Raw genomic sequence first — 26,055 nt, 5'->3', positions numbered from 1 at the left:
AACGGCAAGAGAGACTGTTTTCACTTCAGCCTGGCGGATGGCAGATGCGACCAACTACATCGAAAATTCATCGAGATTGATACGTTCGGAACCAAACCAAACGTTCCAAAACCGGTGAGCCAAGATGAGAAATGATCCTGCAATATCTTTAAAGAAACGACGAGACACAACGGCAAAAGATATGAGTCTGGCCTCCTATGAAAAACGGACAATCCGAAAATGCCAAATAATTCATTTTCTTCCCAGCGACGTTTAATCAGCCTTGAAGTTATATTTTCTAAAGACGCAAACTTAGCTGGAACTTAAAACAACGTATTTTTTTATTATTTTTGGCTGAAAAATGTCACGGGATATGCCTTAACGATGTTCTTCTAAAAGTCCTAGACCTTTCAACTAGCCTTGTTGGAATACTCCTCCACTTCCGGCAGTATGCTTTACCGGTTGTAACTGACGTGGAGAAAATGTTATCCCCCAGCATTAGTGCAACATTTCGACGGGTCAACTTTCCGTTTTCTCTGGTGGGATCCTGGGTAAAAAATCACACCAGACGTCTATCAAATGGACGTATATTTCTTTGTTACATCTTCATCACCAGTGGTGTGCTCGAACGCTCTACGACAAGCAGCAAGAGAACACCGATGATGAAAATATATTGAAGCAAATCACTGAATATTTCTATGAAGACAATTGGCTGGACTCATTCCCAACAACCACGGAGGCCATCTCCACCAATTATTGGTGGCCCGAAACGCTGAAAAAGGGTGGCATTCCACTCTCCCAATGTTCGACGTCGAATGAAACCGTCCGCTAATCGCTACATAGAAAAAAACTGGAGGGCGCAACCTCCTCATCAACCTGGCCCTCGACGCTAAACCGATTGAAAGGACACTTAGTCTTAGATGTTACTTAAGTCACGACGCCTTCGTGTTAGAAACAACTGTACGAACCGAAGGCTAGACAAAGCGCGAATGAAAGCTATCTTTAGCATATTTGATCTGCTTTGTTTCCTGGTTCCCATTGTGTTCAAGACAAAATTTCTGATGCAGAACATCTGGCGACAAAAAGTGGACTGAGACACCGAGCTAGATCAAGATTTAATCAACCGCATGATTCATTGGGCGAATTAACTTCCATCGCTCAACGGTTTAGTCTTAAGCCGCTGCATTTCTCCAAACAACAACAACACGACATAGATTGAGCTTCATGTTTTTGGTGGGGCCGTTAGTTACATCTGATGCGTCTATTCGGATAGAAAGGCCAACACTCGTTTCTTAATAGCAAAATCCCGGATAGCTACATTAAAATTCATGATTATTCCTCGTCTTGAATTGAACACAGCCATATTAGCAGTTCGTCTAGCAATCCAGGTTCAAGAAGAACACGACATCGTCTTCGGATCTACCATTAATTGGTCTGACTCAACCATGGCATTGAGCTAGATCAATTCCCGCACCTGCCGCTTCAATTGATACGTCAAAAATCACATCGCAGATATTTTAGAGTGTGTCACCAAGTCAATGGAATTATTTTCCCAGTGCCGACAATACAGACGACGATGCTTGTCGCGGGTTACATCCAACTGATTTCACCATTCATCATATATGGTTCGCCGGGCCGAAATTTCTCAAAGGAGCGAAAGATTGGCCAAGGTTGCTGCTACTGACTTTAATAGGCGAGAATAATCAAGAAATTTGTGAACGAACATGGGTCGTTCAAGTCCATTATTTAAAAAAAAAACAAGGATTATTTAGGAATGTCTCCCTAGGCAGTGTTCCTAATTTTGGCCCAAAATCCAAAAAAGTTAGCTGGGCTATATTCCAGAGATATAACGAGATCAATTTTTATGTGTTTGAAAGCACCCTTCTGATGGAGGATACGGGAGTAACTTTGTTCCAGATAATGACATGTCTCTCTAAATACGGTAAAATGTATTACTTCTAACTTATTATCCTGCCTACTAATTGTGTGTTCTTAAAATAATACTTTAAGTGCAAGAGCAGCATTCGAGCGGAAGAGGTTCAAACTTTTCTGTCGGGAAAAGAATTAGTATCCTTGATTTTGATTATACACAACAGCTTTTGTTAGCAACTGTTCGTCCAACGCTGGACATTCTGATCTATTCATCTACCGTCTGCGATTGCTGACAACAAAATGTGATTTAACCCAGTTTTCATCGTACTTCACGAACTGATCTGTATGAGCTAATAAGGTACGAATTATAGTGGAATAATCCATCTAGTTCGCTAATGAAGCTTTCAATTAATTAGAGTCTAGCGGACGCTCATTTAGTGTTATCTTTGAGATAGCTAGTCCCAAGCCTATATCACGGTATGATATTCTGCATCATAGTCGAACTAATCTCAGAAAATGTTTTTTTTAAGACTATAACTAATCAGAAAGTCTATTACTTTTTTCGCTTTCTCGAAGGCTGGAAAGGCTCCCATGACACCTACTTCCTTCAATGGGTAGGGTAAAAACTTTTCGCCATTGAGTTTAACAACTTAAACAGTCGTGATATCCACCTCGCCACTAGTTCCGATTTCAGAGCCACACACCTGCTGATTGGTAATTTTTTCGAAAAACGCTATTCCTGTAGAAGATGTGAGCCTTAAAATTTGATTTTCCAAATAGTACACCTAAAGTAGATCTTATTTCAAAGGGACTCTACAATCAAGCCAGAAATGTGGTTGTTGTTGACATAAAAGATCAGTACTATTTGCTCAAGAAGTACTTGTAGAATGTCACATTGCAAATGACCATTCATTTCGTATAACACACGATGCAGTATTTTTTACACGGGAATTCGAATGCGATTCTGTTTTTGCTATGATGTGGTCAAGAATGTTAGGCAATAGTCAGACAGCCCCATGAAATAATGTTCAAAAATTCCACACCAACGATTGGATTAGACTTTTTAGTTCTATCTTCTTCTTCTTCTTTACTTTTAACCTTCTGCGTCATCTCTACTGGTTCAAGGCAGAGAGCAATTGAGTACAGAGTAGCAGAGTACAATGGATCAGAGATACAATATGCTTTCAATATTTTGAATGGTGAAAACAAAGAACGGTTATCTGAAATGGAAAAATTCTGCGAACATGTAAATGCGGAGGTTATCCAAAATAACTCAATTCTGAAAGAGTTGGACGAGGAAAGAATAGCCCACAGTTAGATAAGGGCACATTTGAAAACTGTTAAGGAACAACTGTGTAACGATGCAGATCAAAATTCCCTCGAAATATCCAAGATAGAAAGTGAGATGACGGTGGTTTGCGAAGCAAACTTATTCCTTGATTCGCAAGTTAATAAATTGAAAGTAAACAACGATGAGGCCGAGCATAAAGTAAAATCAATCGAACGACAATTGAAATGTGAAATAACAGTGCATTTGGAGACTAAAGATGAAATTGCATTCCTACAAGCCAAAGTTGAAGAACTGGAGAGCCAATTATTGGAAAAGATAACTAATCTAGACGCGATTCGAGAGGAACATATCTTGACTATAAACGACAATTGGAATTTTCAGCAGAAGAAATTGCAAATTCGGACGGAGAAGCACAGGAAATCTCGAAGGAGAAAATCAATCTGGAAAATCAGTTAGCTGCTACACATAATCCACCATCCAAGCAGGAAAACGTCCGTAATTTTTTCGAAATTATCACTATGATCTCGTACTGCTAACAAAACATGCCCAAGTCCGCTTGTTCCCCTTTACGCTAAGAAATTGCGTTACGAGTACAAATAGAAGTTTTTTTTTCGAAGAGAGACAAAAAAGTTAGGAAGAAAAAGGAAGAGCAATTGATCCTTTCACATTATAATGTATTGATGGTCTGTGGGTTATGTTTGTGTTTAATGAATAAGAATATAGGCCATGTATTACTTTGTATTAAAAAAAAGAAAAGTAAAGAGTACTGAAGTACCGAGTGGCAGAGTACAATGGACAGAGAGCAATGCACGAATAAATAGAGAATTCGGAAGGAAAGATAAAGAGTATGGACAACACTTCAAATGTCAAAGATAACACATACAAAGATGTCAGGAGGCACGCCTGATCAAAAAATAAACTATTGCATAAAACAGGACAGGTGCTTGAAATGCCTAAACAAAGCACATAATTTTTTTTTGTCATATAATTGCTTCAAATTTCAAATGTGGATACAAAGAAAGTAATGAAGCAGTATGTCCAGACGTCAAAGAGCAAGTAATGAACGAGGAGCATGGGATAAAAGTTTTCTTTTTAATTAAGGTTCGATGTTTAAAACCAAAAATTACCTGAAAAAACAAGTAACTTTATATAGGAAAAAATAACAAATAAAAAAGCAAAATTCCATCTGAAATTATTTCTATAGAGTTGCACTGTTGCCAGACTAATATTTTCAATCTTATTTATTTCTAATCAATTTAAAAAATTTGGATTTAGCCCTAATTCGTGCGAAAGCTTTTTTTTCCATATTTGTTACACCAAGTGATGCCATACAAAACAAAAGTTTGTATGAACAATGAGTAAATGCCGAACTTTCAATTCGAAGGTAAACTTTCACTAAAAAAAAAAGTTCAAGAAACTTATTGTCAGTCAATATGGGATTTTGTGTCCTACATTTTTTTATAACTAGTTTCTACAGATCACTTACGCCATTTTTCGAGCATAAGTTTTATAAACATTATGCTAAGCAAAATCATGTGGCCATTAAAAGGGCGAAGTTTCACGTACTCTCCATTAATTTTTGGCCGAAGTTTCACTCTTATGATGGCCAAAGGATTTTGCTTGGCATAATCAGAAAAATACAGACAGATTGTGAGTAATCTACCTGCTCAATTTCAACATTTTAGAATTGTGTGGGACAAACCCAAAGAATCTGAGTAGACCGTGGAACTGCTCAAATTGCGACTATTGGCTGAAAAACGAAAAGTAACCTGGAGGCAGTGAAAAGAAAAGTTAAGAGTCCAATTTAAACAAACCTTCTGAAGTATTTATCGCTACTTAACACCGCATAGGAAACTATCGTAACGATCGTCAAAATTCGTACAACAGGTTGCAAAATCAACTGCAACAAAACAACAGGACAAAAAGGGAAACACTCTCGTCCTAAGAATGCAAAAATCATCACAGAAAAACAAAACAGAAGGCTCATTATCATGCTAATGTCAGCATTCTCAAGTCAAGAGAACAAGAAGCTCATTATAGTTTCCAAGCTACTGAAGATTCGATGGAAACTACAGAAGTATGAATGGTATGCTGACTCTGGGGCCACACGTCAAATGTACGGCACTGAGAAGATATCTATCAAAATGAAAAATGTAACCAACAGCTGGACTGCGGAATGAGTTTGAGAAAAATGTCCTTATGTCAAAGGGATTGGAGTTGTGTACTTCAAGACCCACGTTGGTGAAAAATCCTCTACAGAAATTCTAAATATGGTTAAAGGCTATTACAATTCAGAGAATTGGAACGAGTAAAAGCTGACACTAACAATGTAGGAGGTGTCTCAACACAATTCGTTACCTATCACCAAAAATTATGAGTTTATTCAAAGAGGCGTAGAATGAATTTGACTTGCATCAACTTACTGATGGACAGTTTTCACACAAAATGTGGTCAAAGGCTAATACACATAAATGGGTTTACTGCTGATGGCACACTTAAGGCGGTAACGTGGTATGCATAGCAAGTAATCCTGAATAATGAAAAGACTCAAATTAAATGAGACAACACAATAAAATTCACTGTAAAATTAAGAATTAACGTCTCCTTTAAATTAATCCGTAAAGTGCCTTTAATTAAGTGTTCTTGACACATGCAAGCAATCAATGTTTTTCACAGTTTTGGGGTTCAGCAAACACCCCTACCCCCAACTCCACACCATAAAATTGTAATAGTCCTTCGGTATACATACACATATATACCCTCAGAGATAATTTCATTTTAGTTTTTTTTTAAATATTGAATAATAAATTAATACTGCACCAGAAATGTTTTATTTTGGCTTCTAGGTTTTCTTACTTACGGTTCTTTGGAATAATAGGATTACGGCAATATTATCACGGCTTGGATAGACCAAACCGTGAAAAAAACTATACGTATCCCAACGGGCTATAATCAGGGTGATATAAGGATTCAAAATATCTACATCAAAACTTATCCTAGATGCAGAGTTGGACACCTCCTCAAAAAGAGATAATACCTGGCCAACCTTAGCCGCAAGGGCTGCAACACGATGTACAACACAGCAAATACGCTATTCTCCGCTAAATTTCGGCCTCAACACTACGCAGATGGGGAAAAATCACAAACGGCTCAAACAATCTCATTTGCAATGTACATCCCCACAAGAAACGTCTCGCAAGCATGGTCCCTCAATAGCCAAGCAAGTATATATTTGACTGAACTTCTAGCCTTCCACCTAGCCTTAAAATAAACGTACAAACTGAACGAATGTCCACCAAAAAAAGTGAATGTGAGTCACCATCCGAAATAACTCAAATCTTTAAAAATAATTGGAAGGAAAATCTCCTACACCACCTCAAAAATTGCCAAAAAACTTGTATTCAAGCAATGCTCAAAACTGGACAAACGAATTAGTTCCACTAAAATAGAGTGATTTCGGTTTGCATATACAGACTAAGGGCAGGGCACAAATAACTCAACTTCTTCAATTATAGAGTAAATAAACAGACAAACCCTAGCTGTGGGAAGGGCTGCGAGGCCCTCAAAAAGCCAAATACATCCTAATTGACTTCCCAGCACCAGAAATATACCGCCAAAAAATCCGCCAGTTGCTAGTTAACCTTAATGTAAAAAAAAATGTGGACACATTACTTGACTGAACCAGGCTCTGGGAGCAGAAACACCAATTTAAAATAAGGGACCCCTTAGCCAGATTCCTTCACAAAACATCCGTAGTAGACTTTATATAAGAGGAAGAGCATATTGCCATCCCAGGAAGGAGCAGCCAGGGAAGTCCACGAAGCTTTGATATGAATTTCAATTACCCAGAAGCCGTGTTGGAGGCCCCCACAATGAAAGAAGCAAATTACCCATTACTAAACATTTTCTGGTCTTGGGGATAGCGCGAGAGTGTACCTTTTGCTATTATGTAGTGGTGTTATGATGGTAAAATTTATACTGGATGGAGGTGCTCAGAAAGAGTTAGAGAAAGTTGAGCCTCAAGTAAGAGAGCAAGGTAGCTTTCAAGATGGACATTCAGCTGGCCTGCAAGATGAAAATCCCCGTGGTCTTCAAGTTGGAGAGCAAGGTGGACATTTTCTTATGCGAATAATTCATATTTGCTTAGTCTTATTTTCTTATTATTGTAAAATTTATATTAGATGGAGTTGCTCAACCAGGGTTACAGCAAGTTCAACGTCAAGTGCAAGTTGTTCAAAGAGGTCGACATCAGTGAGGTGCCCTGTGAGTCGGACAGCAAGGTAGACATTTTCTTATGAAAAAAATTCTTTGGCCCTTATGGATAGCAATCTAATCTGAGACACCAAAATCAAATTTTGAGGGAAATTTGGTTTTTAGTAACCCCAATAGTTTTTAAGAAGTGCTCTAATTTAGACATAATCCCAACCTTAGCCAAAGACGTCCTAGTAGAGGAGACGCCGTTCCCAGTTTTGACAGGAGCTCATAATATTTTCTTTTATCTCTAAAATCAAGCATACAAATTTGTTTCTTAATTTGCATATAATGTTTTCATATACCCCCTAGTACGAATCAATAATAAAGCAGGAAGCAAGACCTTAGAAACAGTATTTACTTCTTTATTATTACTGAATGTCCTTTTGTTCACTTATAACTTCTGCTTCACCAATCTGCGTTGCCAGATAAAACGGCAGAAAAAATAGACCCCGAAGATCCCTAGAGATCTTATCTTTTCCAGGAAGATGTTTTGATTTGGCAACGATGCCCACTGCATCTCTGGTTAAGCTTGGCAGAGGACGTTTCTTAAGTCTAGTGTTTACACGTTTCTGTATATCGCTCTCTGAGTTTTTTTTAAGGGAGGGGGGGGATTTAACTTACCAATTGGATTTAATGAAATTCAGTTTGCATACTCCATGTCAGCAATTGCTTATTGATGCAACTAATAAGAATTATGCCGGTTGACCGTCTGTAACAGAAGGGAAATTTAAACAGCTTTCTTTAATTGTGTTAAGGTTATTTGTTATTAATGATTTTGGAGATACATTATTTACAAGTCTTTGGCACCATTCTTAAGTTCAAGTTTGAGCCACTAACTAGTAAATCCAATTTATCCACGTAACTTCAGGTATCATCTTCAATCGTCCAAGATATTTTTAAGAGGACGAGAGTGTAACGGATGAGATGAGATGAAGAAGATAAAGAGAAAGCAGTGGGTTAGAATGTTCCTTCATCTTCCAAAAATAAGGAAATAAAAATAAAAACAAAAAAAGGGAAGAGACCAATATAAAAAAAATCTGGTTATGGCTTTATGTCGGGAAGTTTTGGAACATTTAATTGGGTACGGCAGACGCCTTTAATCCCTAATTGCTTCCTTGGACATAGTCGGGGGACATTTCCCGTTGACGTTGGCTCGATTTCGTTGTTGGCATGACCGGAAAAAGAAGCCAGTGTTTTGTGAAGTGGACCAATTCGGGTATTGGTTCCCGTTTTACTTGGAGCACCATGGCCTCCAGATCAGCCGGCAGTATCCTTTAGTTCCGGTTATACCTTCACTTCAAGGGATTCCAGGTAGACCTGGGAAGCCTCTTTGTCCTGTGAATCCACGCGGGCCCATTTAGCCCAAAAAGCCTTTCTTGACTGTTTTCCTTTTGGTGCCATCGTAGCTGGCTTCTGGATTCTGGAAAGCATTGAAAATCAGAATAATTGTTTGTTTTAAATTGTACAATAATTCACCCTGTGACCTTAGTAAATGTTTCATTCCATGTTTTGATGCATAATGCATTGCAATGTTATGTTGATGATGTTCCCCGTAACTCAAATTAGGATCAAGAGACTTTCTGAGTTCAGGGGAATTGTGGTAAACCTATTTAATGGATACAAAAAGATAAAAATAACACAACGAATCACCACTGTATGTTTTACCTGAAAGTACATTTATTACAAGACAGATAATTCCGGGTTACAACTCAACTCAAACTTTTCAGCCACTTCGACACTTCTGACAAAGACAACTTGAAAAACTTTTTACTATTCTACTCAAACTTTTCAGCCGCTTAAACACTTAGACAATGACAATTTCACATTTTTACACTTTCTTTGACAAAAACTTGAAATTACCACTTTGACAATGACAACATGAATTTTTCCACTTAAACAGACAATTATTTGACTGACCGATTCGACTTGAATCTTTGACCAATTTTTTGACAATAGCTACTTTGACTGACCAATTCGACTTAACTTTTTTGACCGATTTCTTTACTTGACAATCTATTCTTCACAATTATTTTCGTGCTTTTCCACGTTCCTCCATCTTGCGGGGAAAAACCCCATCTGGCGAGACATTAATTTGGCGGGCAGCGGTAGCTGTATTAACGGGACGCGCATGCACTAGCGGACGTCCACCTGGTGGAAGTTGGACGTTCTGTGCCCCATGTGGCGGGAAAAAGCTCAAGCTGGAAGTTGCGACGGGAGACTGAGCGGAATTTACGCGGCGCGCATTTACCGATAGCGGCACATCTTTGAACGAAAATGGCTTTTCTGCCTAAAATTAAAACAAAAATGTTAATAATTTGTAAATAAAAATTTAATTAGTAAAAACTTACATGTTTACGAAGAGCTAAAGAAACTGATTCCTTCTCCATGAAGTAAACCAGGAAGGATTTCGAATCGAAATCCACCACCATCTCGACATCAATAACGGTGCCGCACTCCCCAAACATTTCCTAAAAAATAAAAAAATTAATAAAATGTTTCACAAAAAAAAGAGAAATTACCCTGATAGTCTTCACATCACACCCTTTCGCCACATGTTTTACGTACAATTGGCGCGTTGAGTCAGGTTTTACAGTCGCGAGGAGTTTGTTTTTGAGACAAGCAAGTTCCTCCTGAACTTCCTCAAGCGCCGAATTTTTTACATTGAGGACTTTTCTCACTTTCAAAGCAACTGCGTTAACCAACGCTTCGTCTTCGGCCACTGCCGGAGCGTACTTCACCTTCTTTGGTGTCAACATTCTTGCTCCTCGAAAGCTCTAAACCAACTGAGCACGTTTCAAACTTTTCTGGTAGATCTAGGAAAGCGTCCTACCCTTCCCCCTCTACAAAGAAGAAGGTTACCCTTGCCAGCCAATGAAGGATGACCTCGGGGGGGGGGGCGAGCAACGAGCTGACCCTATTGCTCCTCCTCCGCGTCCTCGCCCTTGAGGGGGAAAAGGCAATGAGCTGACCCTCCACCTCCTCCACCTCTCGCGCGAGGAGGTGGAGGGTCAGTTTTTTGCTCGTTCCCCCTCGAAGGCGAGGAGGTGGAGGAGGAGCAATAGGGTCATTGCTCGTTCCCCCTCGAGGTCATCCTTCATTGGCTGGATAGGGTTACCACCTTCTTTGTAGAGAGGGAAAGGTAGGACGCTTTCTAGAAATTTCCAGACAGCAAAAAAAGAAAAGATGTCATCCATCTTGGATGCACGTCTTGGAGGGAGGGAGGAGAAAAATATTAAAACTGTGGTATAGATTAAAAAACTTAAAACATTTTAATTAAGTTAAAATACTAACTACTATCTAGTGCCAACTCCTGTGGCTTCATCAGTCGTCGCCAGCAAGGCAGTAACAGAAATATCTGATAATCAGCTGTTAACTTGTAATCATATTTCCCAAGATTATCCAGTTGTTGATCACACCTATGATGCAGGTATTTTGATTACATAACAGTTAAACAAAAATTAGTATTAATTGTTTCTTTTATAGTTGTTGTTGGTGCTGGTGGTGCTGGACTTCGTGCAGCTTTTGTTTTGGTTGAAAAAGGATTCAAAACAGCTGTGATTACAAAGCTGTTTTCCACCCGATCACACACTGTTGCTGCCCAAGGTGGAATTAATACAGCTCTGAGAAATATGGAAAAAGATGACTGGAAGTGGCACATGTATGACACTGTTAAAAGCTCAGATTGGCTTGGAGATCAAGTTGCTATCAATTACATGACCAAAGAAGCTCCTCATGCAGTTGTTGAGTTGGAGAACTATGGTATGTGCCACTTATCAATAATTTCTTCTGCAGTAGACAATTGATCATATTTATTCCCCTTCGCATATCATTAACGTATGCCTTTTAGCCACACCCAAGACTGCAAAATCTACCAGAGGGCTTTTGGTGGACATTCCTACAATTATGGCAAAGGTGGACAAGCTCACAGGTATACCTAAATTATTAAAACTTGAAGGCAGATATTAAAGATCTTTATTTATTCACTAGATGCTGCGTTGCTGATCGTACTGGCTATTCTCTTCTTCACACCTTGTACGGACAGTCTCTTCGCTACGATTGCAATTACTTACGTCGAATACTTTGCTTTGGATCTGTTGATGGAGGAAAGCGAATGCCGTGGTGTGATCGCCCTTTGCCTGGAGGACGGATTTATCAATCGTTTCAGATCAAAGAACGCCGTTCTCGCTTCGGGAGGATATGGTCAAACCTTCTTTTCGTGTACTTCAGCTCACACTTGCACTGGTGACGGTAACGCCATGGTGTCTCGTGCTGGACTTCCTCTTCAAGATTTGGAGTTCGTTCAGTTCCATCCTACTGGTAAAGGAATTGCAAATTAGCCTATTAGATCGTTTGGACTAAATTTGACCATAACAATAGGAATTAACGGAGCTGGATTTCTCATTACCGAGGGTTACCGTTGAGAAGGTGGTTACCTTATCAACAGCGAAGGCGAACGATTTATGGAAAGATACGCTCCAGTGGCTAAGGATTTTGCCTCACGAGACGTCGTATCTCGTGCTATGACTATTGAAATCCGTGAAGGACGTTAATATCTTTGTCAAATCAAAGAAATGTATAAAAATGCTCAAACTTTGATCTTCTTGTAGCGGTTGTGGCCCCCAGAAGGATCATGTATACCTTCACACAACAGTTGGCTGAACGCTTTCCTGGTATTTCTGAAACGGCCATGATTTTTGCAGGTGTTGACGTCACTCGTGAGCCGATCCCGGTGTTGCCTACCGTCCATTACAACATGGGTGGCGATCCCACTAACTTCAAGGGCCAAGTAACATGGCTTCTTGCTTGTAAATGAAACGACTCTTGAAATAATTTTCTTTTCACTCCCAGATTATTACGCACAAAGATGGAGCTGATGTTATTTTACCTGGTTTGTGCGCTGATGGAGAAGCTGCCTGCGCATCCGTGCACGGTGCTAACCGCCTGGGTGCTAATTCTTTGCTCGATTTGGTCGTTTTCGGCCGAGCATGTGCCCTAACTATTGCAGAAGAGAACAAGCCATCCGAAACTATCGGAAAATTGAGTCCGGTAATATTCGTTTACTTCATTGTCCATCAGTTTGTGTTGTTCAATAATTTGTCTTGATAGAACGCTGGCGAAAGTTCCGTGGCAAACTTGGACAAGCTTCGTTTTGCCAATGGTAGTGTCACCACGGCCGAACTTCGTGGAAAGATGCAGAAAACTATGCAGAATCACGCAGCCGTCTTCTGTACTGGAGACGTTTTGGTAGAGGGATGTCAGAAAATGTCTGATCTTTGGTCATCATTGCACGACATTAAGGTGGCCGATCGCGGCCTTGTCTGGAATTCTGATTTGGTTTCCTCAGTGAGGAGGTGAAGACCCCCACAAAAAAAATTTCTTTTTCGAATGCTGCATTTTTATCGTTCTATGGCTCTTTAGGACTACAGCAGTAGAACATATCGCTCAGTTTCTAAACGGTTCCAGTATCTTTATGTGTCAGTGCTGATTATTTAGCCCAGAAAGAAGATTCGAAACAAACGTTCAAGGTAATTTTTATCTCATTTTAAGATAGTTGGTAGCAATATTTGGTGTATGACTCGTGGTTCCAGCTCACACATGCCACTTCCTTTCTATTAATTTATTGGGGTCGTATTTTGCGAGCACTACCAAACATTTATTTTTAATCGGGATATTGACAAAACAAAAGTGCGAAAAGTGGAAAAAGGGATGAAAAAACGCAAGATCGATTGAATGCCTTGGTCGGTTCTTTTTTCTATTGTACGTCATTAGAGAACAATGGTGTTGCTCCTGTTCTTGTCGACCATGTAAAAAAGCAAGTGATATGTGAAATGTGTAAGATAAAAAAACTATAATAATTTTTCAATTAATTTCGGGAATGTAAAATGGGGACGACATCGAATAATATCTGTGTAGTAAAAAATGAAAAGTGATTTAATGGAATTTTCATCTATGGTAGTCTTATTACAATCTCGCACAACTTGTTCTCCTGCAAATTCATATTGGGTTAAAAAGTACGGAACAGAGACAAAAAAATATTTTTTTGATAATTTAACTTGCTATACACTGCTGCCATACAATTACCGATATCTAAAATGGAGATGAAGCGGTTTAAAACACAAAGTTTGATGGGAAATTAATCAGCATAAAGGGAAGGGAGGGGTGGGATACAAGTGCTGTGTAGGATAACCAAATTGCTATGTCAAGAGAGTCCGTGTTTCTAAACATGACAAACGGGAGGGAGAAAAGTTTGATCTAAAAAAAATTTACATTTTATGTGTCTTTAAAAGAGGAAATTTGGAATGCATACAACGTTTTTACTGAAAGTGTAAATAATTTTTAAGCGCATCAATGCAATTAATTTCTATTCTCCAATCGGATGAGCAGCGAAACTCATGGAATATTGCGGAAACAATTATTACAACAAAATCACAATGATGAAGGATGTCCGAGAAGATTATGCGATATTATCCAATTTTCCTACTTTAAAAACTCACCTTGCTCCCAGTGCACATTGTCCATAGACCATTCGACAACCATAGGAATTGATCACTTTCCAGTCACTATTTGCATCAGAGGGCATGAGCCACACCACAAATCCAAGCAAAGAAGAGGTGGAACCTAAAGAAAATAAACTGGGACAGCTTCAACATCCTTAGCGAAAAAGAAAAAGGGAGAAAACGTGAATGAACTCAACCATTAGTTAACTGAGGCCATGTCTTGGGCAGAAAGATTTTCTCCAAGGTACAAGATATGCTACAACCTAAGCTAATCGGAAGGCAATTAATAAAGTACGACGCACGAGGAATCTGGAAGACCTCGCCGCCAACAAAAAAGAGAAAGTGGCGTGAACGAAAACCATGAAGTTAGCAAAGGCAGAACACTGGAAAGTGTACTGCACACAGATAACATAAACCACAACATCCAGATAACTGTGGACCAAAATAAACCTGATGATTAAAATAAGAAAATCCGGCGCACCATCCGTCCTAGTGAGTGAAAATGGCGATATTATTTCCGATGAGGAACAGAAAACAACATGTTTGCCGACGTTTACGTGAAAGTAAGCAGTGATTCAAACCTATCTAGGCAGTTCCTGAATGAAAAAGAGATATTTTGAAAGCAGAATTTTCCAAATAGAAGAGGAAAGCCAAATCCACCCCGACCTCGACGACTTCTTCTCTCCATTAGAGCTAGCGGAGGATTTGAGAGTCGCAAAAGACTCCAGGAGACGATAAAATCACAGTCCCTATGATCCGACATCTATCCCCGGCAGCTAAATCGACACTACTCAAACTAATAAACAAATCAGAAGAAATGTCATAAACCTGCCTAATTGGAAGCACTCGCTGGTCGTCCTGATTGTTAAACCCGGGAAGCCATCCACAGAGCCGTATTTTTACCGAGCGATAGCCCTGACATCCTGCATTTGCAAGCTGATTGAAAGAATGGTACATAGAAGAATATGTCCTCGTACCTAGAACAAAATTACTCCCGGTGGTAAAATAGAGCGGCTTCTGGAGCAAAAGGGGCGCCATCGACAACCTTATATGAATGAAGCACAGCAAGCAAGGAGCTCAATCGAGTGGGCAGTACGTAATGGCGATAACTCTAGACCTAAAAAAGCCTATGACCTTATCTGGACCAACGAGCTTATCTTCAAACTTCATCAGCTGGGCATCAAAGGCAGAACACTGATGGTGGATCTTTGACTTCCTATCGGATAGATCGTTCGAGGTAAAAGCCGGAAAAGGCAGATCAGAGAAAATATTTTTAAGAAACGGCACACCACAGAGGAGCGTGAAGAGAAGTCCCCTTCTCTTCGTCATCATGGTGAATGATCTTCCAAAAACCATTCGCCACAGCTACTCAGGGATGTACGCCGACGACAAGATAATCTGGGATCAAAACCAAAATCTGTCGATCCTCCAAAAAGAAATTGAAGTCGACGCAAGTATGGTTTTAGAGTGGTATGCAAAGTTGGGTTTCAAATTATCGCCCAGCAAAACCACATCAATTGTATTCTTCCTAAGAAAAGTGCCGGAAAAGATGATGGTGACAATTGGAGGGGCCGAAGTGACCGTTCAAATCGACGCAAAAATCCTTGGAGGAAATTTCGATAGAAAAGTGAGCTGGAAGAAACACATGGAAGAAGGGGAGTTAAGCTGCAACAAATCAATCAAAATCCTGAGAACGCTGAGCGGAACAAAATGGGGGCCCATCCAAGTCAGATTATGAGCGTATATTATGGTCTCATCCGCTCAAAATTTGACTACGGGACAGAGTTGTATGAGTAAGCAACTCCAACAACAAAAGCAAATCTGGACTCAATTCAAGCAAGGCCATAAGAGTGTGCCTCGGCTTTCCAAGATTAACTTAAAGTGAAGCTTTTCGAATGGAGAAAGTGTAGATAACCCTTACTCTAAGGAGAAAATTTTGCAGCAGCAAAGTACCTCTTAAGAATCAGTTCCCAAAATGGCTTTCCAATTTCCATTAATTAGAGAGTTAGATAAACCTTGGTTAAAAAGGGAATGGAACCAAGAGTCCTCATTCATCACAAGAGCCTCCTGATTCTTTGAGGTCGCAGGAGTCGACCTAAGAACTACCGACAAACTCCACGTCTACACCAAACCACCGTGGTGGATCATGGCATCCAAAATCGTTATTTTTCCCGCTAAAACAGAAACTCTGAAGCAGCTTATGCAATTCCAGATATGGGATTAAGACAAAAATTTCCACTCGCGAAAATCGAGTCGAAGGAGGAGGGAGAACTTGCAACAATATATATAGCGACTAAGTGGATGGAGACGGCAAAACGACAGATAAATTGCCGCAATACTGCCATATCAAGGCAAGGCCTCAGAAAATCTCGTCTACCACAGCGAAAAAGACTTCCGCATCCGCAAAATGCATCCAGAGCATATGGAAGGAAATAAAGAACAGATACTGCAGCCTAACATTCGCATGGATCGAAGTTCACTCCAGCATCAGAGGTAACAAAGAGACTGACAGAGCAGAAAAACTGCCTGCCGGGCTCCCAGCAATAATGAGCATCAAGCCATCGGTAACTACAAAAAAGGGGCTAGACGAGCACACCAAGAAAATGTGGCAAAGGCAGTATTCATCGCTAAAAACTACCAGCGGCAAGTTCTGCAAAAAACACTCCCCAACCACGCTACTCTGCCCAGCTATCTTTGAGGAATCAAAATCCAAGCAAGTAACACTCTCCAAAGTTCACTTTGACAAACTAAACCTTAACCACAAGAGATTTCAGGAAAACCTACACCCAATGGGCCCAAGCGACACTTGTTATAAGAGTGAATCTACAGACCACGTATTGATGGAATTTCCACGCTATGGAGAAGAAAGTAGAGACATTCACAAGAACATAGTCAGATAACACGCGAGAAGAAAAATCCCCATGTACCCTCAAATCAAAGAAAACCGGAGAGCAGTCCTAATCTTTTTCAAGAAAACGAGCCGCAAAGATAAAAAATAATCTCCTTGTAAAGACCCCTTGCGAGAATAAGCTACACAGTCTGATGTTCGCCTATGACATGGTTGTGGGTTTCAATTCCAGGCCATTTATCGTTTATTTAAACGAAAGAGAATCTGTTACTATTACGGAAAAGAATGGCTGAATGCAAATTTTATATTTGTCAAAAAAGAAATAAACGTAAAATGTAAGAAGCAGAGTGGCAGCCTAATATTCTTCGAGGAGTTATCGCCGTCAAAATGGGAGCGATTGGTGTGGGCCTGTATATTGCTGCTGACAAATACCAGATAATGGAGCTATAAAACTTTTGCGAAAATTATGTGCGGCGTCACATGTCCCCCATATTTGCTTTGTCCTTGTCCTTCACCCATGTAGCCTGAACAATCCGACAGAACTTATTGTGAAAGCCGTCAAGTTCATCCGTGGTTTATTCAGCCAAAATGTCTACCAATAAATAGAATACAGTAAAAATACAAGATTGTGCACTTTTTAAAATATTCAAAAATCAGAGTTCTACCTTTAATATTGATGCCATACAAAAAAGGTCTATTTGAAGGAAATCATATTTCGTGTGTTTCCAAACAAATTTAATATTGGATACAATAAAATACTAAGAAGCAAAATCAACCCGTAAAGGAAATTTTCTCACATTAATTTTTAAGCTTTTCAAGTACTGTTAAAAAAACCTATGAAAATCGCCAATTCACCATGTCTAAAATCGGGTTTTTGACCGAAAAACAAAATTTTATAGGTTTGTTTCTTTTTAACCCCAAAAAATTATTACTTCTAGTTCTAGCTGGAAAGCTTAATTCAGCTTCAAAAATGTCGATATCACCATATTCTAATCCCATATATTGCCAGTGATCAACTTGGTCCCAAATAAAAGATTGGGTAGTATCTTTTTTATAATAAATTGATACACTTTATATTTTTTTCCACCCAAAATTAATTTAAGTGAATATGGATTATAACCAGTGCAATCGCATTAACCGTCTGGATTCCATAAGTAACTGTTAATTACTAAATTTGATTTTGTTGCAATTTCGATTTCTGGAAGATCTTTGATTTTTACTCTAACTTTTTATGGTAGTCCTCGATAAACCACGTTAATTGCTTTACTAAAACCTTACCCAACAAAAACTTTCGGAGTGAGTTCTTTTTTATGGAAGTGTATGTTCCATCGTGTAAATGTTCAACGGGGGTTTATAGATTATCCCTATACAGATAAATTAGTGTGAAGGCGCGATGTCACAATGCCAATTGTGTTTTATTCAGGGAGCTGCGGTAAAACGCAATTTATGACGAATAAATAAGAAAGAAGTACGTCGTCTGCTGCTCTCTTGCCAGATTTGAAAAAAATACTTGTTTTTGTTTATATTTAAAAATTCAATTTTGCTAAAACTATATAAAATTAATTCTTAATTCATGCATAAGTATGTGTTTTAAGAATATACATATGGAACGCCAAATGACCCCCTTAAATAATAGCACTCGACTAGTGCTATTTATTTTAGAAATCACTCAAATAATATACAACTGCGTGGCGCCATCTAGCGGTTTCAATTGGCGGAACCCATTGTATCGATTGTACGCATTCATATCGATTGATAATCGTTTTCACAAGCGAAATGGTGGAAATGTGGATTGTGGAAAGACGTCTGTTGACTCTGTTTACGCCGTTCATGAGAGTGTCAGTTCACGCCGTTCGTGAGTGTTAGTTCACGTTGTTCATGGTAATCCACTTGTGTAGATGCTTATGTACATGCTAATCAAAATATTTATGCCTTAATTTGTTGTATTGCAGGTAAAATTAATCCTTCGCCTTTTTATTGGAGAATCCTCACAACCTGTCATGTTTACAGGATGTAAGAACAACCAAAAGTTAAACAAAGCCAATTCCTCAAGTTAGTAACTATACAGTAAATGTTTTTACTCTTTTAAGCCATTCAATTCTAAATTGTATTTGTGTATACAGGAAGCTATGCTGTTACACACATGTGGTGAGTGGTGCTCGTCAGCTACTTATACGACAAGTTTAATGCTGGACTTACAATGCCTCATCTGACATGCATGCTGATGTGCATGCACCCCTCACCTCCTGTTACTTAACATCTCCCCTTTGATTTGCTCAACTTTCCGTCTACATATTTAGGCACAAGTTGTATTTATTTGATGGTATGGAATGAAGTATTTCATAATACAGTCTTGATATGCCATCTCAGTTTTTATTTCAATTCTAAGTAGATACAAAAGGGCATTTGCAAATTAAGACAACAATTCAGAAAACATTTGATTTCACATTTTACAATTAGACTGAGAAATGTTCTTCACATCTTGGGTAATTTTTCCACGTTTCATAGTAAGGAATTTTTTCTTCTCATACGCAAGACAAATCCGGAAAAAAAGGAAATCAGTACGTTCGTCTTTTCTTGGGTCGGCTGGACTCTTCGGTGCAGTGTTCAACATGATAAGCCCACTGGCGAATCGGGACGCATGATTGGAAAATGTCGCATTCGACCTCTTCGTCTTCAGATTGATAGCTGAGAGATGTCTTAATTGCGACTAAGACGACTAGTTTTCCAGACAATCTCTGAAAAAGGAACACAAATATTGGTTTTTAGTAAGAAGAAAAAATATGTAAGTCTAATAATCAAAAACCTTCAAAACTGGACCCGACGGAGTGATGTAGTGCCGAACAGTTAAGTTCCGGTTAAGCCCTGTTGATTTCGTACAAATGTAGAATCGCTTGACTTGCTCTAAGCGGGGAAACGTCCTTCAAATTAACAGATTACAATGAGTAGTGTAAAATCGTACGTAAACTCATCATAACTTACTTTTTAAAAACTCTTAAACATGTTTGAAGAGCCGTTGCTTTTAAATGCGACGTCGCATCGAAGACCCAATCCATTCCGCTCTAGACTATCATGCTCCACGGTCGGTGAAATTTCTTTAGTATCCGCATCAGCCGCCAAAAACAGATCTTTATAAAAACAATTCTTTCTCTTCTTTTTTTCCTATAATTATAATATAAGCATTCAATGTTAAAATCCAAACACAAATATGATATAATTCAATACGCAAAATTACGCAATGCACCGAAAAAAGGAAAACAAATTGGGAAAATACCTTTCTTCCCATTCGTTAACGCCAATTTCGACTTTCTCATCAATGCATCCATTTCGGACTTTACCGAGGAAAAATTTCTATAGTGACCTTCCTTTTTTTCTTCGGCATTTTTTCCTCAGAAGAATCGACGGAAGAATTGCTGCTTGATGAATCAGACGAATCCCGATATTTACTGGATTTGCTGGATGCCTTCTTCTTCTTCTTCCTATCGTTAACCTTCACTTTCAATGCTTTACCCTTTCTCGAAGTAGTCGGGATCGGTGAGCTTGATAACTCTTCGCTGCTTTCCGATTCCGTCGTTGCCTCTCGCTGAGTAAAAGCGGTATATGGGCGGCTTCACCTAGAAGTTGATGGCTGAGCGACGGGCTGAGCAGCAGAGGATTGCTGGATGTTGATTAAAAGGGCCATGAAATCATGGTCGTTTTTGAGATTTTCATCCAAACTAAGTCGACCGTTCGGCTCGGGAGTATCCATTCGGCAGAGAGGGCACTTGATAAGTTTAAAAACATCATCGAACATATTCTTAAAAAAACAAGGAAAATAAACATTTGAGATGAGCATTATGCGTCACAACACACAGGCCCGACAATGAAATCGCATATAACCGTACACTAATACATGTGAACAAATAAGCAAGCAAACCAAATAAAAAACAAAACCAAAAACGGCTCTCACCATGCAGCATTCAAGACAAAATCTATGGTGGCAATTGAGAAATTTTGGTGGGAGACCGTTAACATCATAGCTATTCTTACACACAGCGCATGTGCTTATGCCAACAATGTCGGACATGGTGACTGAATAAAGAACAACCAACGACTGATTGTTCCAATGTTGTTGTCACTCTTTAAATCAAAAAACACCTACAAGGGGAGGTCTTAAAAACTTAAAACTTCAGACCTTGAAGAATTCCTTACCAAGTCGGCGATCCTTTGGAAGTTCAACGAACTCTGGAGAAGCAAGGTCATATAAGCGGCAAAATAAGACCTTCATAAGAGTGGGTGATGACAGTGGTAGCCCAGCTTCAAATTGCAAACCTGGTTGTTAGTTCACATCTCCTACTTGACCTTGTGTTTGTTTTACAAATTTCAATAACATTAAAAATGAAATCACTTATACCAACGTAACGATCCAAAATGGCCAGGAACATGATAAAGATTACAATGGTGTATGATTTGCCCGTCATGCTGAAGGATAAGAGCAGAAAGGTGACTTGGGCCGGATCGTCGACGTGATCGACAAAAAGTTTGAGGACGGCCATGAAAATGGTCAACAAATTGAGGACGATGATGCCCAGCCAGAAAGTGTTGCGCGGATTGCGGAGGCGGCGGTTGCGGGCGATCACGACGCCAATCAACAGGTTAATGGTGATGCCCTGGGAGATACAAATCAAATGAACGATCGTCTCCACCCGGCTTAGCGTCACTGGGCTCACAGTAGGATCGAACTGGGAAGAATAATTGGAACAGTCTGCGATGCTTTTCATCTTTCATTATTTCTTCAAATGATTTCAATGCGAAATAAACTCGGAAGCACTTGACTGGGCAAATTCTCCATGGCGTCGCGGCGAACGACGCAGGACTGAGCTTCAACTGGGCTCCCGTCCGGTTGGATATAAGTCCGGATGGGATGCGCTTCGAACCGACTGCGCAATTCAAAAAATAAATGATTCTACCGAACGCCAGCTGTTTGTGTGAAAATCTTTTGGAAATCATAAGGGCGAAGTTTCGATTTTTGGCCGAAGTTTCGCCCTTATGATTGCCAAAAGATTTTGCTTTGCATAACGTTTATGAAACTTATGCTTGAAACCTGGCGTATGGTGGGCTGGAGACTCTAGTTATGCAAAACTTATGGCATAAGGGCCCATATTGACTGACAATATGCTTCTTGAAATTTCTGTTTTCAGCGAAAGTTTACTTTCGAATCGAAACCTTACTTTCGGCATTTAAAAATTTTTCAGCGAAACATTTGTTTTCAATGGTAAAACTTGGTGTAAATAAATGTGGAAATTAAACTTTTGCACAAATTAGGGCGAAATCAACTGTTTTTTTTATTAATAAGGAATTAATAGATTGGCAAATATTAGTCTGGCAACACTTTAGAAATAATTGCAGACAACTTATTACTTTCTGTTTGGTTTTTAAAAACAGTGGTTTTAGTGATCGCTAAATTAAAAAATTCATTCACCGTCTTAATCCAGGAGAAAAGACATTGGCTGATAAGGGATACCAGGACCAGCATTACTTTGAAAATCCTGAGGGAGACCAGCGAAAGAAAAGGATCTTAGCGAGACATGAAACGGTTAATGGGTGAATCAAACAGTTTTCTGTATGAAAGATAGATTTCGCCATGCTCTATTTTTAAAACCTTGTTTTTTTCATCCCGTTATTAACTTAACACAATTGATGATTGCAAATGGTGAATCAATGTACGCAATAGACCCATAGTGCGAAAATAATTTTTCTTTTGGATCTTTTAAAACAGAAAGCATTTCTAGGTAGAAATCTCGTAGGTTACATTTTTATTGAAAAAGTTAACATTTACCGCAGCTCCCGGGGCCCGTACTGAATACTCTCTTCTTCTCAATCTCCGATTCACCTGTCTTGAACCAAAAATGAGATTCATGGCCTCACGGACCCTCACCCTATGAACACGATGTCTCATGGCCAAAAGTCTGTTTGCGACCATTTTGATTCCAAGCCGTGGAAAATCGGAGCAAATTTGAAAAATCAGAATTTGAAGAGCATCCGCAGATATCAAACTGTAGAACCCTCTTACAGTAATCTGCCATCTTGCCATGTATCTCCGAAGACTCCTATAAGTCATGTTAAGTTCCTCAGCAATTTCCCACACCAAAAACCCAAGATCTAAAGAAATAGGCTTTAATGACTTGAAATAATTAAACGTTTCACTTAAATATACTTAAATATCTGGTGATTTTGATCTCCAAATCCATTTCGATATTCACCAGGTTTAACAGCAGCAGTCAGCTATGAAAAAAAGCACAACACTTGATGACAGTTTAAAATATAATGAACTTTGCTGGGGCCAATGTTCTCCAACCGTCTATCTGTTGATGACTCAGAAGCGGGGTAGATATTTTCTTACCGTAAAATTCTGTGTATTCTTTGCTAAAATGATGACTTAAATGTTATGGAAGGCAACACAAGGTCAAGTAGCACATGTGAACTAACTACCCAGGTTTGCAATTTGAAGCTGGGCTACCACTGTCATCACCCACTCTTATGAAGGTCTTATTTTGCCGCTTATATGACCTTGCTTCTCCAGAGTTCGTTGAACTTCCAAAGGATCGCCGACTTGGTAAGGAATTCTTCAAGGTCTTAAAGTTTCAAGTTTTTAAGACCTCCCCTTGTAGGTGTTTTTCAATTTAAATAGTGACAACAACATTGGAACAATCAGTCGTTGGTTGTTCTTTATTCAGTCACCATGTCCGACATTGTTGGCATCATAAGAACATGCGCTGTGTGTAAGAATAGCTATGATGTTAACGGTCTCCCACCAAAATTTCTCAATTGCCACCATAGATTTTGTCTTGAATGCTGCATGGTGAGAGCCGTTTTTTGCTTTTTTTTTTATTTGGTTTGCTTGCTTATTTGTTCACATGTATTGGTGTATGGTTACATGTGATTTCATTGTCGGACCTGTGAGTTGTGACGCAAAACGCTCATCTTAAATGTTTATTTCCCTTGTTTGTTTTTTTAAATAAGTTCGATGATGTTTTTAAACTCATCAAGTGCCCTCTCTGCCGAATGGATACTCCCGAGCCGAACGGTCGACTTAGTTTGGATGAAAATCTCAAAAGCGACCATGATTTCATGGCCCTTTTAATCAACATCCAGCAATCCTCTGCTGCTCAGCCCGTCGCTCAGCCGTCAGCTTCAAGGGGAAGCCGCCCATATACCACCCTTACTCAGCGAGAGGCAACGACGGAATCGGAAAGCAGCGAAGAGTCATCAAGCTCACCGATCCCGACTACTTCAAGAAAGGGTAAAGCATTGAAAGTGAAGTTTAAAGATAGGAAGAAGAAAAAGAAGGCATCCAGCAAATCCAGTAAATATCGAGATTCGTCTGATTCATCAAGCAGCAATTCTTCCGTCGATTCTTCTGAGAAAGAAATGCCAAAGAAAAAAAAGGAAGGTCACTATAGAAATTTTTCCTCGGTAAAGTCCGAAATGGATGCATTGATGAGAAAGTCGAAATTGGCGTTAACGAATGGGAAGAAAGGTATTTTCCCAATTTGTCTTCCTTTTTTCGGTGCATTGCGTAATTTTGCGTATTGAATTATATCATATTTGTGTTTGGATTTTAACATTGAATGCTTATATTATAATTATAGGAAAAAAAGAAGAGAAAGAATTGTTTTTATAAAGATCTGTTTTTGGCGGCTGATGCGGATACTAAAGAAATTTCACCGACCGTGGAGCATGATAGTCTAGAGCGGAATGGATTGGGTCTTCGATGCGACGTCGCATTTAAAAGCAACGGCTCTTCAAAACATGTTTTAAGAGTTTTTAAAAAGTAAGTTATGATGAGTTTACGTACGATTTTACACTACTCATTGTAATCTGTTAATTTGAAGGACGTTTCCCCGCTTAGAGCAAGTCAAGCGATTATACATTTGTACGAAATCAACAGGGCTTAGCCGGAACTTAACTGTTCGGCACTACATCACTCCGTCGGGTCCAGTTTTGAAGATTTTTGATTATTAGACTTACATATTTTTTCTTCTTACTAAAAACCAATATTTGTGTTCCTTTTTCAGAGATTGTCTGGAAAACTAGTCGTCTTAGTCGCAATTAAGACATCTCTCAGCTATCAATCTGAAGACGAAGAGGTCGAATGCGACATTTTCCAATCATGCGTCCCGATTCGCCAGTGGGCTTATCATGTTGAACACTGCACCGAAGAGTCCAGCCGACCCAAGAAAAGACGAACGTACTGATTTCCTTTTTTTCCGGATTTGTCTTGCGTATGAGAAGAAAAAATTCCTTACTATGAAACGTGGAAAAATTACCCAAGATGTGAAGAACATTTCTCAGTCTAATTGTAAAATGTGAAATCAAATGTTTTCTGAATTGTTGTCTTAATTTACAAATGCCCTTTTGTATCTACTTAGAATTGAAATAAAAACTGAGATGGTATATCAAGACTGTATTAAGAAATACTTCATTCCGTACCTTCAAATAAATACAACTTGTGCCTAAATATGTAGACGGAAAGTTGAGCAAATCAAAGGGGAGATGTTAAGTAACAGGAGGGGAGGGGTGCATATGCACATCAGCATGCATGTCAGATGAGGCATGGTTGGTCCAGCATGAAACTTGTCGTATAAGTAGCTGACGAGCACCACTCACCACATGTGTGTAACAGCATAGCTTCCTGTAAACACAAATACAATTTAGAATTGAATGGCTTAAAAGAGTAAAAACATTTACTGTATAGTTACTAACTTGAGGACTTGGCTTTGTTTAACTTTTTGTTGTTCTTACATCCTGTAAACATGACAGGTTGTGAGGATTCTCCAATAAAAAGGCGAAGGATTAATTTTACCTGCAATACAACAAATTAAGGCATAAATATTTTGATTAGCATATACATAAGCTTTTAAACAAGTGGATTACCATGAACAGCGTGAACTAACACTCACGAACGGCGTGAACTGACACTCTCATGAACGGCGTAAACAGAGTCAACAGACGTCTTTCCACAATCCACATTTCCACCATTTCGCTTGTGAAAACGATTATCAATCGATATGAATGCGTACAATCGATACAATGGGTTCCGCCGATTGAAACCGCTAGATGGCGCCACGCAGTTGTATATTATTTGAGTGATTTCTAAAATAAATAGCACTAGTCGAGTACTATTATTTTAGGGGGTCATTTGGCGTTCCATATATACATGCACCTATTTATAACATGAGAAGAAACATTTTTTTGTTGTTGTTTCTTTTTGTGGACTTATGAAAAAAAATTTTAATATTTTCTCGACTCCGAAAACTTTGGGATGCGTAAGT

General features: G+C 39.1%; 2 long non-coding RNA genes and 1 pseudogene across 2 annotated transcripts; 2 read left to right on the top strand and 1 right to left on the bottom strand.

Moving 5' to 3' along the window:
* Positions 1–10,693: 10,693 nt before the first annotated feature.
* Positions 10,694–12,881, top strand: LOC124342145 (annotated as a pseudogene).
* A 5,654-nt stretch (positions 12,882–18,535) lies between these two features.
* LOC124341837 lies at positions 18,536–19,108 on the top strand. The gene is made up of 3 exons (XR_006918624.1): positions 18,536–18,622; positions 18,694–18,793; positions 18,865–19,108. It is a non-coding gene; the product is annotated as an uncharacterized LOC124341837 (long non-coding RNA).
* Positions 19,109–25,172: 6,064 nt separating this feature from the next.
* Positions 25,173–25,583, bottom strand: LOC124341843. Its single transcript, XR_006918628.1, has 2 exons — positions 25,487–25,583; positions 25,173–25,415 (listed from the first exon to the last, which is right to left on the bottom strand). It is a non-coding gene; the product is annotated as an uncharacterized LOC124341843 (long non-coding RNA).
* Positions 25,584–26,055: the final 472 nt, after the last annotated feature.

The sequence above is a fragment of the Daphnia pulicaria genome, chromosome 6 (assembly GCF_021234035.1).
Source record: "Daphnia pulicaria isolate SC F1-1A chromosome 6, SC_F0-13Bv2, whole genome shotgun sequence".
Lineage (NCBI taxonomy): Eukaryota > Metazoa > Arthropoda > Branchiopoda > Diplostraca > Daphniidae > Daphnia > Daphnia pulicaria.
The sequence above is the reverse complement of the archived record's forward strand: the minus strand, read 5'-3'. Positions and strand labels throughout refer to the sequence as shown.